The sequence below is a fragment of the Staurois parvus genome, unplaced genomic scaffold, assembly GCF_062004578.1.
Source record: "Staurois parvus isolate SC_StPar_1 unplaced genomic scaffold, SC_StPar_1.0 ptg000385l, whole genome shotgun sequence".
In the NCBI taxonomy this organism is placed as follows: domain Eukaryota; kingdom Metazoa; phylum Chordata; class Amphibia; order Anura; family Ranidae; genus Staurois; species Staurois parvus.
In genome coordinates, this window is record NW_028318181.1 from 789,484 (window position 1) to 805,070 (window position 15,587).

Sequence of the window (15,587 nt, forward strand, 5' to 3'; positions counted from 1 at the left end):
GAGGGAGCAATTGGGGATAAAAAACATGGCTCATCCGTATGTTTTTGCCATCCCCTAATTGCAAGTGACAGTGCTGCCTTTCATACTCAGATGACCCCCTCTGGCTGCCTTGTTAGGCTTTCAGCTTTCAAATCTTAAACTCCTATTACAAGGGATGCCTAAAATTTGACTATATTGCATTGAGTTTTACAGAAAATTACAGCAGCTGCAGATTGTAAGGGAAAGATAGTTTTTAACAAAATTCATTTTCAACATGGCTTGTGTAGCAATTGTACTGTACATGCTATATTATTATTTTTTTTTAATTTTCTACATACTTTAGATTATAGATCAACTTGAAAAGTAGTCAGGTTTGCATAGACCATACAACCACTTGGACCTACAGCCCATTAGGATATTTGAGGCTACTCAGTGGAGATTTTGTATATGAGGGTCATTCAAGTCAAACCGGGACTTTTGAGTTTATATCATAAAAGAACACATTTCATAGAGTGGAAACTGCATTTATTTTTCAACATACTCCCCTGCTACATTTATATTCTTATCCCAGTGTTTAACTAATGCCTGGAAAGCTTCGGCATAGAAAGACATGTCAGTACACCTGACCCAACCTAGGACAGCCGACTTCATCTCATCATCATTGTGTTCACTGTTCCCAAAGAGAGATTCATGACAGGTTTTGTATCGATTATCCAGGATCAGGAGTTCCACGCTCTGAATGTTCACAGGAATGACTGCTGAGGGCTGAGAACCACCACGACCGGGATCGTCGCTGACAGATGTACGGCCATCTTTGAAATGTTTACACCATTTAAATGTCTTACTGCAGCTGAGCATCTCATCACCGTACTTTGCTTGAAGTCTTCAATAGATATCCATGGGTGTTATGCCTTTGTTCACAAAAAAATTCATCACCACACGCTGTTCCATGCACGCACTAACACAGTTGTCTGCCATCTTGATTAATGGTCTCTGGACTATCCTGTGACGTGCGCTGGCTGTCAGTAATAGGACACACTTGCCACTACTGCATGTAGTACCACCATACTAGAGTCCTTACCAGCACAGTGGCTAAATGGTTAGCACTTCCACCTGGCAGCACTAGGATCATTGGTTCAAATCCTAACCATGGCACCACCTGCCTGGAATTTGCATGTTCTCCCTATGCCTGTGTGGGTTTACTCACACACTCCAAAGACAGGCTGGTAGATTAATTGGATCCTCTCTAAATTGGCCCTAGTATGTGTATGAATGAATGTGGGTTAAGGACCTTAGATTGCACACCCCTTGAGGGTTACAGACTGATGTGAATGTACAATAAACACGTAAAAGTGCTGTGTAAATTGATGGTGTTTTATAAGTACCTGAAATAAAATAATAATATACAGTGAAGGAAATAAGTATTTGATCCCCTGCTGATTTTGAATGTTTTCCCACTCACAAAGAAATGATCAGTCTAAAAATCGAACAACAGTTGGTGCAATCATTCACAAATGGAGAAACACAAAACAACTGTCAGTCTCCCTAGGTCTGGTGCACTATGCAAGATCTCACCTCGTGGAGTGTCAATGACCATGAGAACAGTCAGGAATCATCCCAGAACTACACGTGAGGAGCTTGTCAATGATCTCCAGGCAGCTGGGACCACAGTCACCAAGAAAATAATTGGTAAAACACTACGCCGACAAGGATTGAAATCCTGCAGTGCCTGCAAGGTTCCTCTGCTCAAGAAAGCACATGTCCAGGCCCATCTGAAGTTTGTCACTGAGCAGGACAATGTCTCTTGAGATTTCTGGTGTTGTCAGTTTGCCAGAGTTGTAATGGTCTGGGCCTGATTCTTCGTGTACTGAGAGGAGCAAAAGCATCTAGTGAGGATGAGAGTGAACTGATGAGACAGAGGTTGCCAGGTTAGGACAGGAAAGGGGTCATAGAGGTGGTCAGTAGCAGAGTACAAATAATCATTTGCAGCTTTGCGGGATACTGTAAGTGGTTGAAGATAAGGATACTGTGAAAGTGATGAGGTTGTGATCAGAGAGAGGAAAGGAAGGTTTGGTAAGGTTGCCAGGAGTGCAGAGATTGGAAAATACAAGGTCAAGGGTATTACTATTGGAGTGAGTGGAAGTCTGTGTACATTGTATTAGGTCAAAAGATGAGGTTAAGTTGAGAAGTTGAGCAGAAGCCAGGCTGTTAACATTAACAGGGACGTTAAAGTCACCAAGAATAATAGTGGGTATTTCAGAGGAGAGAAAGTAAGGTACCCAGACAGAGAATTCGTCAAAAAAGTGTGATACTGGTCCAGGAGGCCGATAAATCACTGCAATCCTCAGAGAAATTTGAGAAAACAGACGAATACAGTACGTCTCGAAAGAATGGAGGGAGAGAGAGGAAGGGGTAGGAAGGACTTGGAAGGTGCTCTGTGGGGATAGAAGGAATCCAACTCCACCTCCTTTCCATCCACTATGTCTGGGTGAGTGAGTCCAGTGAAGACCACCATGGGAAAGGGCAGCAGGAGAAAACGAGTCAGAATCTTGAACCCAAGTTTCAGTTACAGCAAGTATGTTAAAGGAATGGGAGATAAAAAGGTCATGCACAGATGTGAGCTTGTTCTAGACTGATCTGGCATTCCAGAGGGCAAATTAGATTGCGGGACTGGTTTTTGGGAGCAGGGGGATAGAAATGAAACATTGTGGCTGTTGCCAGAGGAGGAAGGGTGCCGGATGTGGGGTATGCAGTAAGAAAATGGCGGGCCAGGATTGGGGGATATGTCCCCAGAGATTAGGAGGAGGAGGAGGGTGAGGAAAGCAAGATGGGAACGGGATGTATATGAGCGCACACATTTCACTGTCCTGGTGTTTGTGTCAGCATGTGGGTTCAGTATGAAAGAGGTGATGAGTGCAGTAAAAGGGAAAGGGTAGGAGTGAGGGTGATATGTATAAACTATGGGGTAGAGATGAAGGGTAAAGTAAGGACAATTTGAGGACAGAAAACACTAGTGTGAAAAGGAAGAGTAGAGGGAGCATATTAGTGGGAATCACACGTCATAGGAAAGGCAATATCAAATGCTGATTTGTTTGCCATCCTTCCAAAGTGGAGCAGAGTTCTTGTTATATCTTCATATAGCTTTCTTTAAACTGTGGCGGTAAAACTGCGACAACACTCACGAAAAAAAGAGTGTTCGTGACCTACCTCTGTCTGAGACTTCCCCTTAAGCTGAACTAAATTTAAAATTAGGATCTGATTACAGACACTTGAATAGGAGGGAGAGGGCAAAAAAACCCACAAAAAAACAAGCCATAGACACGGGCCAAAGTCATAAAAGGTGATTGATTCTTTGATTGCTAAAGCAAAAAGGAGGTAAAATTCAAATCGGCAAGTATATAGACAAGCCTAAGGGATATTGCACGTGGACATTTACTGTATAGCATAGCAGATGGTACAGATGAATAAGTACAGATGGATATTGCATACAGACATTTACCTGTGAAAGGGCAGAGAAGACATGATGAATGTGATAGAAGCGGCGGTAAAACTGCGAGAACACTTGCAACAGAAACACTCAGGAAAGAAACATGTTGACCGTGAACAACCCCTATCAATTGAGAAAAACTATGATGAAAATCAATTCCAATTTTCAGTTAGTCAACTAAAATCTCCAGTACATTTCAATCGACTAAAATCTTTTGGGCTTAGTTAAATTGTAATGTATTATTTAAGCATTTGTCCAGAGTTCCTAGAGTAAAAATCTTAATGTAGCCAGGAGCTGGCTATATCATTATGCCTTTCAGGGATATTTACAGATGTGACCATGATTACTCCTTTTCCTCCTAGTGCCCAGGAATGGGACTTCTACATCACCTCCTGTTAGCAGACTGGATCCAGTTCTTCTAACAGCAGAAAATCTTGGGACCTGTAGTCCTATAGCCAATACATCCTGTATTTCTGAGTGCTGATTGAACTACAACTTCCAGAAAGCTGGGGAACCAGAAGGTTTCTGGGAGAGGTGATATATTCCACAGCAAGGGAGTGGCTCTCTCTCTTGGCATGGGAATCAAAGCTGAACACAGGGGGCTGTCATTCTCCTCCAGAGACACATTTCTGGCCTACTGCTGCGGGATTCTGCACATCAGTTCAGCACAGCAGTGACACCGATAACAACACCGGGATCACATCAGCCTCTCCGCATCTGGACTGTCACTATCCGGTCTTCACACAGACATCTCTGCACGCTGCGCTGATAGGCTGTCAGGCAGAAACTCTGCAAATCTCTGCAAACACCCAAAAGCTAAGAATGATGGATTGGTTCTGCGCTACTAAGTGCATAAATAAAAAATAAACATATAAATGTAATGAAGTATTAAGATGAAAATAAAAATAAAATATACCCCATCCCCAAATGTAAAGATGAAAAAGTGCTAAAAGTGTAAAAACGTGGCGAAAAATAATTATTGTAAACAGTAAATCATCCACATAGCCACAAAGTGTAATCAGATGATCAGTGATAAACAAGTGAATGAGTGATCAACAAATATATATGAATAAATAGATATATGAAAAATGAACAAAACATGACACAGTAAATAAGTCCCAGAATTAATATAATAATCCCAAAAACAACAGACACATTGAATCTTCAGCACAAGCTGTGACTCGTGACGTAATGCGTAAGACGGAAGGATTGGTGACGTCATTTCTGGTACGGACGGCAGCCGCCATCTTGGTACTCCCAACCACATACACTTGTCTGCAGTTTGTTGAAGTGCTTTTGCCTGTATGGGTCTGCGGACCCCAATTTTTAATGTGGGTAGTTACTCTGTGTGTTTTTTATAATAAATCTTTTAACTTACTACACTATGGGAAGTTTTCTTGTTTAATCTTCCATGTGAGGATATTGGAGGTGAAAGAGATCTATGGCTATATCTTTATAAGGACATCTGAGTTACACCTGTGAGTGCTTGCCATTTTCATCGGAGAGGAGTCTTTGTTTGTTTACTACTGAGGTCAACTCTTATTGAGACCATCGTTTGAGTGTTTTATGCCTTTTGACCCCTGGTGGGTCGCAGTCTAAAGGTGAGCGCTCACGCTAGCTGGTGGAGGATTGTTTGTTTGCAGTGACCACTGGATGTCTCACGGCTTGTGCTGAAGATTCACTGTGTCTGTTGTTTATGGGACTATTATATTCATTTTTCATATATTTATTTATATATATTTGTTGCTCACTCGTTCACTTGTTTATCTGATTACACTTTGTGGCTATGTAGATGATTTATTGTTTACAATAATTATTTTTAGCCACGTTTTTACACTTGTTGCTGTTTTAGCACTTTTTCATCTTTACATTTGAGGATGGGGTATATTTTATTTTCATCTTAATACTTCATTACATTTATATGTTTATTGTTTATTTATGCACTAAGTACCACAGCACCAATCCATCATTCATTTTTTGCTTTCACCATTATAGTAGTATATATAGTATTATAGGAGTATAGTTAGGTGTCTGCGGCCACTTGGTGGGGAATACAGCCATTTGGCAGCGTAGGAGGATTGTTCCTTTTTTCCTTTTTTAGCCAAGAGCTCTGGCAGTGCTATTCATAGGACTGGTGAGCTGAACTCAAGTTGCAATCTCTAGTTAAAGGGACCTCTTTTCTTATAAGATCATTGTTATTCAAATAAGGATACATACCTACAGTGGGGATCGAAAGTTTGGGCACCCCAGCTAAAAATTTGTATTAATGTGCATAAAGAAGCCAAGGAAAGATGGAAAAATCTCCAAAAGGCATCAAATTACAGATTAGACATTCTTATAATATGTCAACAAAGTTAGATTTTATTTCCATCATTTACACTTTCAAAATAACAGAAAACAAAAAAATGGCGTCTGCAAAAGTTTGGGTACCCTGCAGAGTTAATATCTTGTACTGCCCCATTTGGCAAGTATCACAGCTTGTAAACCCTTTTTGTAGCCAGCCAAGAGTCTTTCAATTCTTGTTTGAGGTATCTTTGCCCATTCTTCCTTACAAAAGTCTTCCAGTTCTTTGAGATTTCTGGGCTGTCTGTCACGCACTGCTCTTTTAAGGTCTATCCACAGATTTTCAATTATGTTGAGGTCAGGAGATTGTGAAGGCCATGGCAAAACCTTCAGTTTACGCCTCTTGATGTAATCCCCTGTGGATTTCGAGGTGTGTTTAGGATCATTATCCATTTGTAGAAGCCATCCTCTCTTTAACTTCAGCTTTTTCACAGATGGCATCAAGTTACCATCCAAAATTTGCTGAAATTTTATTGAATCCACTTTTCCTTCTACTCGTGAGATGTTCCCTGTGCCACTGGCTGCAACACAACCCCAAAGCATGATTGATCCAACCCCATGCTTAACAGTTGGACAGAGGTTCTTTTCATTAAATTCTGTGTCCCTTCTTCTCCAAACGTACCTTTGCTCATTCCGGCCAAAAAGTTCAATTTTAACCTCATCGGTCCACAGAACTTGTTTCCAAAATGCATCAGGCTTGTCTATATGTTCATTTACAAAGTTCAAACGATGATTTTTGTGGTGAGGACGTAGAAGAGGTTTTCTTCTGATGACTCTTCCATGAAGACCATATTTGTACAAGTAACTCTTTATAGTGGAATAGTGTACCACAACTCCAGTGTCTGCCAGATCTTTCTGAAGGGATCGTGCAGTCAAACGTGGGTTTTGAATTGTTTTTCTCACAATCCTGCGAGCTGTTCTGTCTGATATTTTTCTTGGTCTTCCAGATCTTGCTTTAACTTCCACTGTTCCTGATGACTGCCATTTCTTAATTACATTCCGAACAGAGGATATTGACATCTGAAAACGCTTTGCTATCTTCTTATAGCCTTCTCCAGCTTTGTGAGCGTCAACTATTTTCAGTTTCAGTTTTCTAGACAACTGCTTAGAAGAACCCACGGTGCTGATTGTTGGGGCAAGGTCAGATGAGTCTGGGCATTTAAAACCTTTGAGCTTGACATCACCTGGTCTTCCCAGACGATGATTGAGAACAATCCATGACACTGGCAGGTCTCAGCTTGGCAAAGGGGGCAGTGCATGCTATATATTCTGCAGGGTGCCCAAACTTTTGCAGACGCCATTTTTTTGTTTTCTGTTATTTTGAAAGTGTAAATGATGGAAATAAAATCTAACTTTTGTTGACATATTATAAGAATGTCTAATCTGTAATTTGATGCCTTTTGGAGATTTTTCCATCTTTCCTTGGCTTCTTTATGCACATTAATACAAATTTTTAGCTGGGGTGCCCAAACTTTCGATCCCCACTGTATTTATGTTGGAATATACATTTATGTATTTCTCTGCATCCACCATTGCAACGCCAGTGGCCTAGAGGGAGCTGATGAGTCAACAAGCCTTTTCTTCCCCCTCTTACTGCTGGTGTTGCAGTTTAACAGTTGAAGCTTGTTACTCATGACTGTATCGTTTGTTAAACATTGCTAACTGATTATTTCTATCTTACCATTGTTCTATTTTTATGTGTTAACTGGGATTAAATATCCTAAACCCATTATTCTTGTGGTCTACACTTTTTAACAAGACTAATACTGTATAGAGGTATACTAAAGAATTGTGTCTCCTGCATTATTACATACAGTTTAAATATGTCTGAACCCAGAGTGTCAGAGGTGTAGAGAGGCTTATAAGGTCAGGGCAACCACTAGGGACAAGCATTATCAAGCAGCACCTGTGGGGGTAGCGCTACACTAATAACATGTTATTATTTATGGCATAAAAGTGGCGGTTAACTCTGCTGTATCATTTTCTTTTTATGTGCTGGTATGCACAGCATATTAGTAGATTATGGCAGACTTACCTGTCAATCTATGTCCTCCAGCACTGCAATGGGATCAGTCTTGCAGGCTCTCTGCAATTCCATCTTCGCCTGGTCTTTCTTCCAGGTTCTGTGTCTTCGACCATTTGATAGGCCAGTACACGATGACATCACTCTCGCACATGCGCGTGGGAGTCACATCGCCGTGGCACAGCTTGGGGCCGTAAATGTTGGCTGAGCTGCGCATGTGTGGCTCAGTGAACATGCAGCTGACAGGCAGGTGAATGCATTTATGGCAGAAGAGACCAATAGGGTCTCTTCTGCCATACCCTGCCTGCCAGAAAATTTTAAAAAATTAAGTTTACTTCCACTTTAAGGTTTGAACATTCACAGCTAACACATATTTAGCCGTTGTGATATATAACATCTTTATAAATAAAACCAGGTTTTATAAACAAACAAAAATATTGCTTTTTGACAAACAGAAGTGCAACTTTAAAATATAAAAAAACCTGTAAACTCTATTGGTTGTAATGCCAGGCTACAAGTGGGGATGGGGAAGTAAATGGGAGTGAGGGAGGGCATAGGGCAAGGTGCATTATACTTTGGAGATGGGGAAGAAAATGAGAGTGAGGGAGGAAAGGAGCAGAGAGCTGGATGGTCTGGGGAGGCAGTAATAACACATTATATGACATAATGTAATATTGCACAGTGCAAAACCCTCTTCTCGTCATGTCCAGACAGACACAAATCTAACAGAGGAGTTCCTCTTCTGTGGTTTGCAGGGCATTGTTCCGGAACTCCCAGGCAGCAGGCAGACAGAGGGACCCTGCGGCTTTCAGCCAATACAGCTTGCCGATAAAGATTGGAGATTTTATTCCACTAAAATGTACTGCAGATTTGGCTAAAATATGACTAAACCTAAAAAAATTAAGATTACTAAGATACAACTAGAACTAAAATTGCATTTTAGTCAAAAGATTATGACTACAACTAAATCAAAATTTGATGTCAAAATTAACAGTAATTTAAACCAAGAATTTTGTACAGCATTAGGCAAGTTATTTCTCTACATATTGATAACAACCATTCTTCATCCTACAAATTAAATGAAGTTGTATGAATATGTTTGTCAGGCACATAGTAATTGAAGAAGTTTTGGGCTCAGTAGAAACACATTGTGGGTGGTAAATGTACCCATATATTTACTCTATATATATATTACTTAGATTTCATATGAAAACAGTGTTCCCTACCAAATTGTGTCACCCTAGGCTCCAGTCCTTATGCCCCCTCTGCAAATCTAAGCATCAGTGGTACAAACTAAAAAGCAATATAATAATAATAACTAATACAGTATATAGAAATTCTTAGTGTTTGAATAAATACAATTCTGCTGGGGCCAAGCAAAAATTGGTCTTGATCAGTTTGGCTGTAGCTTACTAAAAAAGACAGAAAATGAAAGAATGCCTCTGCTTTGATGACATGGAAAAGAGGGAAAATTCCTGATTGTAAGCCACCATCTCCAAAATAACAATAACATGGAGAAGGAGGGACCCCCTAGGACTTAGTACTTTGAAGGCTTAAATAGTAACAAAAATATTAAAAAAGTACAAATTTTTATTTGTGAAAAATTGTTATGACACATAGACATACAATACAATACATCATACAGAGTCATAGTACAGCATCAAAACCCGAATATGAATTTACATGATAAGGATACCCAGTATGACTATGTTTGACTGGCCATAGAGGATATGAATTATGGTATCATCATTGATGTACAAAAGTTGCAGAGATACAAAAACTGGAACAATTAGAATAGTATCTCTGCAGTTTTTGTACATCAATACATCAATGATGATACCATAATTCATATCCTCTATGGCCAGTCAAACATAGTCATACTGGGTATCCTTATCATGTAAATTCATATTTGGGTTTCGATGCTGTACTATGACTCTGTATGATGTATTGTATTGTATGTCTATGTGTGATAATAATTTTTCACAAACAAAATGTTATTTTGTTAATATTTTTGGTACTATTTAAACCTTCAAAGTCTCAAGTCCTAGGGGGTCCCTCCTTCTTCATCAAATTGCTTTGATGACATGACTATTGTAAACACATTTAAACAAAAATACTTGATAATAGTAACCTATCATAATATAAAACTATGCAATATAATAATATAACAGATGAGGTTATTAATGGTGGAAGTCAAATGCAAGTCTGGGGAGCTGTATGATAGAATGTGTGCTGCACACCTGACCGATGCAATGCTAGCTTCACATTCCTTCCCGTAGTGACAATCAACAGAATCCAGTGCTGGTAAGACTTGTTTTTCCCAACAATGTCACAAGGAGTCTTGTGATGTGATCACACTCAACAAAGATCACTCTGTACTCCTTTTGTTTGTTTATCTTACAAGGAATTGTCTAGCTATAGCTATAGGAGAGTACATTTCAGCAATATTGGTTATCCTACTCTCACGCTGCACCACATTTAATTTTTTTTTAATAGAATACTTAACAAGGTATCTAAGAGGAATGGTCTCTGTATGTATTGATTCAACACAGCCAATCAGATTGCTGTGTTTAGTCTCCAATGGTTACCATCCTGAGCATGAATCTCATTGGTTACTATAAGGCTCTGATATAATTTTTCATTTAGGTACTGTGAAAAATAAACTGCAAAACAAAAAGAGGAAAATCCATTCTGGTTTCAAAATACTCAGATAATTCCTAGTGCTAGGGTCCTTCTTATGTAGCTAAAGTAATCCAACCAGCGGGCACTTTAAGATAGGAGCCACACAGCTCAAGGATTTCCATCGTCGCATCACAGCTTTAACTGACAAGCCACAGGAGAGAGATGAGGAATGTGATTCACCAACATGATTTAGCCCCACCCGCTAAACTTGGAAAAATCAGAAGGCCAACCCAGGGACAGTGTGTGACAGGGAGAGAGATTAATCCACCTGCAGCTCAATCTGCCCCAATAGTCCTTAGGGAGAAGCCCAGGACATGAGCTGGAGGAATGTCTAGGCTTTCAACTGGAGGGACTGCGCCAATAGCAAGAGAAGCTCTGTTCATGTAGTATGACTTTGATGCAACTTTACACTCTCTGGCACTCAAATAGCATTAAAGTCACATCAAAGTAGTGATGGAACCTTTATGTGACCTAGGTCGCATGTTAGGGTTAAGGTTAAAGGTTAGGGTTAAGAGCTAGGGTTAGGGTTAGTGGCTATAAGGTTGGGGTTAAATGTTAGGTCTAGGGTTAAGTGTGAGGTTTAGGGTTAAGAGCCAGGGTTAAGGTTAATGACTAGGGTTAGGGTTGAGCGCTAGAATTAAGAGCTAGGGTTAGGGTTGAGGGCTAGAGCTAAGAGCTATGTTTAGGGTTAATGTTAGAGTTGGAGTTAGGTTTATGGGTAAGGGTAGAGTTATGGTTAACAGTAATCATTAGGGTTAGCAGTAATTGTTAGGGTTAGCCTTTCAATCCTAACAATTATTGCTAACCCTATCTCTAACCCTAACTCTAACATTTAACCCTAGCCCTAGCCATTACCCTAATCCTAATGTGACTTTGGATGCATAAAGGTTCCTGCACTACTTTGATGATATTTAGATGCTACTTGAGTGCCAGAGAGTGTAAAGTCGCATCAAAGTCACACTACATGAACTGTACTGTCAGACTTTTCTATAGGCTAAAAAAAATATCAAAACATGGCAAAAATGCAACACTTGTGTTTTTGCAGTCTGCTGCGTGGAAAAAAGTCCCAGACCCTTTCCAAAATGCGCTCCAGCTCCAAAAGCACAGATGTGAACTAGATCCAAAGGAAATCATATTGAATGGACTGCAGTGTGTTTCTGCATATTGGAACACACACTGAAATTTGCATAAGTGTGAACCTGGAGTAAAGAGCTAATAAACATGCTGTAGATACAGAATTCATGAACTACTCTTAACCATGCACAATGAGACCAACAGCCTAAATGGTTATAACATAAAAGAAAAAACCCTGGAGTAGACACATCAGCAGTGATCAACAAACACAACAGAACGAGGTATGATGTGAAAGGATATTTGCCTACATGCTTACCTTTGGAAAATAAACTTGACTTGCAGTAGATCTGGCCTTTTGCATCTCTGTTGATGAGACACCAGCTGCATTTCATAAAAATTATGTTGACCAACAGCTAAGCATGGCAGAAGGTCCCTTTGCTCATCAATTATTAATCCACAGTAACTCTGGCACCTATTGGTAGGAAGTTCCAATGCTTACATCTTATGTGAGTAAATTACCTAGCGCCATGCATATGTTGAGATAATTTCAGTTAATTTATAACTACAAATTCAACATATTTGGGGACCAAAGATTTTTAATGGGTGGACCGTTCATTGCTGCACCTCAGCTTACCTCCCTCCTCTGGCCATTGACTGACAGGCCACAGGGAGGAGAAGAGAAAGGCAAAATGTGATTGGCTGGTGGAATTTAGCCCCAGCCATTGGGAGCCAAGAAGCAGCCCAGGTTCATTGTGTGACAGGAGGAGAGATTAAGCTGTTTGCAGCCTAAAGGAGACCCAATGAACACCAGGGTGAACCCCAGGACATGAGCAAGAGGAACATACAGGCTGCAAATTGGAGGAACTGCATCAAGGCCACAACATCTCAGCCAAAGACAGAAAGACAGCATAAGCTACAAACATTATGAACTACCACTCATACGACTCCATCTTACCTGAAGGAGAAGCCATCCGAGGAAAGACTGTATCCCGAAGTACATTCAGTGGATGTTGGTGTGGTGAGTGGCCTTTTTTGGCCAACCTTTGTGTATTTAATTTGTCTACACCTGTTTGGAGGACATTACTGCCTAAAATGGGGCTCTCTTTAAAAAAAACACTGTATTCCTTTCACTGTCAGCAGTTGGATAAAAAGAGAAACCTTTTATCCTGTGTATTACAAATATCTTCCTTTGAAAGTTGAGTGCTCCACTATGCAGTTCAAGAGCCCCACCACCAGCAGATTTTGCGTAGATTTATCCACTGGCTGGTACTTAGCCAGGCCCAATGGTCAGATTGGGTACGTGTCAAAACTAGGTTCGTGCTCCCTGCTAAAAAAATGTTTCATCATTAGTGGCAGCAGTAGGAGGGAAAAGAAGGAGGATCAGCAGAACTTCCATTAGTAAATGAAGTTCTGCTTTAATCCAACCTACTATTATGCTTCATGCACAATGGCTTAAAAAAACACTGCCCCAAGAGAAATTTAGCATTTTGCCTGGAGAAGTAACTAATGTTTTCTTATATGTAAAAAAATTTTTGCGCTGCTACTAGAAAAGATGGGACTATTGGGACAGCAGCACACACCTGACTATACCACTAGCAAAAAACAACAAACAGAAAATTGATGTTGCGCTAATCACAATAATGCCACAGACATTCCAAAACAAATAATGAGATGAGAAGACAATAGATAATACACCATAACATAATCAGTAAATGGAAGGAATATGGGAGTGAAGGGAAAGGTGAAATAAAAAAAGGTCCAAAATGAGGACTAAAAGGTGTAACAGACAATAAATCGTGACCGTGGGCAAAACGCACGGAAATGATCAGGGAGAAATAAAATATTAACTAAATCACAATAATAGTGGGACATATGAGTCTGTCACAACATAAATTAAATAACGTGAACACAACTGATTTTGGCCCACTCCTCTGCCAAGAGGAGTGGGCCAAAATCCCTCCTGAGATGTGTGCAAACCTGGAGGCCAACTACAGGAAACGTCTGACCTCTGTGATTGCCAACAAGGGATTTGCCACCAAGTACTAAGTCGTGTTTTGTGAAGGGGATCAAATTCTTATTTCCCTCATGAACATGGAAATCAGTGCATAATTTGTTAGACATGCATTTCTTTTGAATTTGTTGTTGCTATTCTGTCTCTCAGTGTTACAATACACCGAACATTCGGTTTTTAGACTGATCATTTCTTTGTGAGTGGGCAAACATTCAAAATCAGCAGGGCATAAAATACTTATTTCCTTCACTGTATATTACCACCACTGAACAGTATGGTCCACCAGTGAGGGAGATATCCCTACATCACCGTTTGGGATTCCACTTAAAGGGCCCCTGCAGTGAGTGTCCTGAAAGACGTGGCCCCTTGTGGCCCCTTGGGGTCTGGGCGTGGAGATGACGAGGCAATTTAGCCGGTGTGGGATTCAACAATCATTTACCTATCCATGTTGGGTTTTTTTTAATGTGTTTTTGTTGGATGTTTTTGCACATGGACTTTATGTCGTATTTACAATTTTTTTAGTCAAATGTTATTTATTTCTTCATTGTGTTATTGTATTTAACGGTGCACAATAATACATTCATTTGGTTTCACTGTCCGTTTATATCACCATTTTCTGTTTTATACTAGTTGCACTCTATATATGTTTGCCACATTTATTTATGGTATTTATATGGTCACTTATTAGTCGATTTATGTCACATGGCTTTTTGATGCACATTTTCGTATGACTCTTTAGTCGTATGGTCACAATTTTTGGCCTCACTGTGCGTTGTTTTTGTCATTCTTCTGTGATAAGTGGTTTGCCCACTTTTAATATTAAGCACTTCATATTGTATTTTTTACATTTTGCTCCTTTCTCTCATCAGTTGTATTCACGTTATTTCATTTATGTTGTGCCGGACTCATATGTCCCACTATTACTGTGATTTAGTTAATGTTTTCTTATAAGTCCATGCACATTAGGTAGTTTAGAGGTGTTTTTAAGCTCAGCATTTAGAGGCAGAAAAAATCCTTCTGTTTTGCGTTTGAGAGCTTGTTTCTGGCAGAAAAAACACTAAATGCTCCTAAACACTGGTAAATGCTCCTAAATGCTAATACAAAAAAATGCGCAAAATTTGTGTTTTTTTTTCTGTCAAGAGTACTAGCATTTTTTTATAAGCTAGTGTACATGGATCCCTATAGTATAAACAAACAAACAAACAAACCTTTCTCAATTTCTTTTTAACAAGAAGTGCTTATCACTGGTAACCATGAAAGCCTGTATACATAAATAACAGTAATTGCTATTCAAATGTTATCTTGTTGTCCTGCTTTGAAATATTTATTGTTCTACAAATGAACTCCATGAGGATTAATTGCTGCCTGTGGTGAAATTTACCTTTTTTACTTTTTCTCGTGATAATGTTGTCACAGTTGCAGGGAGTGGGGGAAATTCCCAGTGGGGACAGCAGTAAATTACTAGGCTTCCCCTGTTCTATTATTATAAAGTTATATATAAGACAGGTGGATGTGAGCGCACAAAAAATGAAAATAAAATAAATTAAAGCAGCTGAGCACAAGGTAACCAAATAACCTTAAAATAGATAGTATAAAAATAATGTGCAGTGCTAAAATTGAAACAGGTATATCCAACAGACTAGCGTATAATAACTAGCGTAAAATAAAATTCAAGATTCACAGATCTTAGTATATGATATATGTACTATGAACTGTGAATGTTGAATTTTATTTCCTGCTAGTTATTATACGCTAGTCTGTTGGATATACCTGTTTCAATTTTGGCGCTGCACATTATTTTTATACTATTATTATAAAGTGCTTTTAATGTCATTGTGTGCAAATAAATAATTGTCATTGACACTCAAATGTATGGCACCATCATCAGTAGACCTCCAATAGTGCAAAGCATCACCAGCACATCCTCATTAGCAAGAGGGAAAATTTTATTGTCACAAAACTTTTATGCGCTATTGTTTTTTGACATT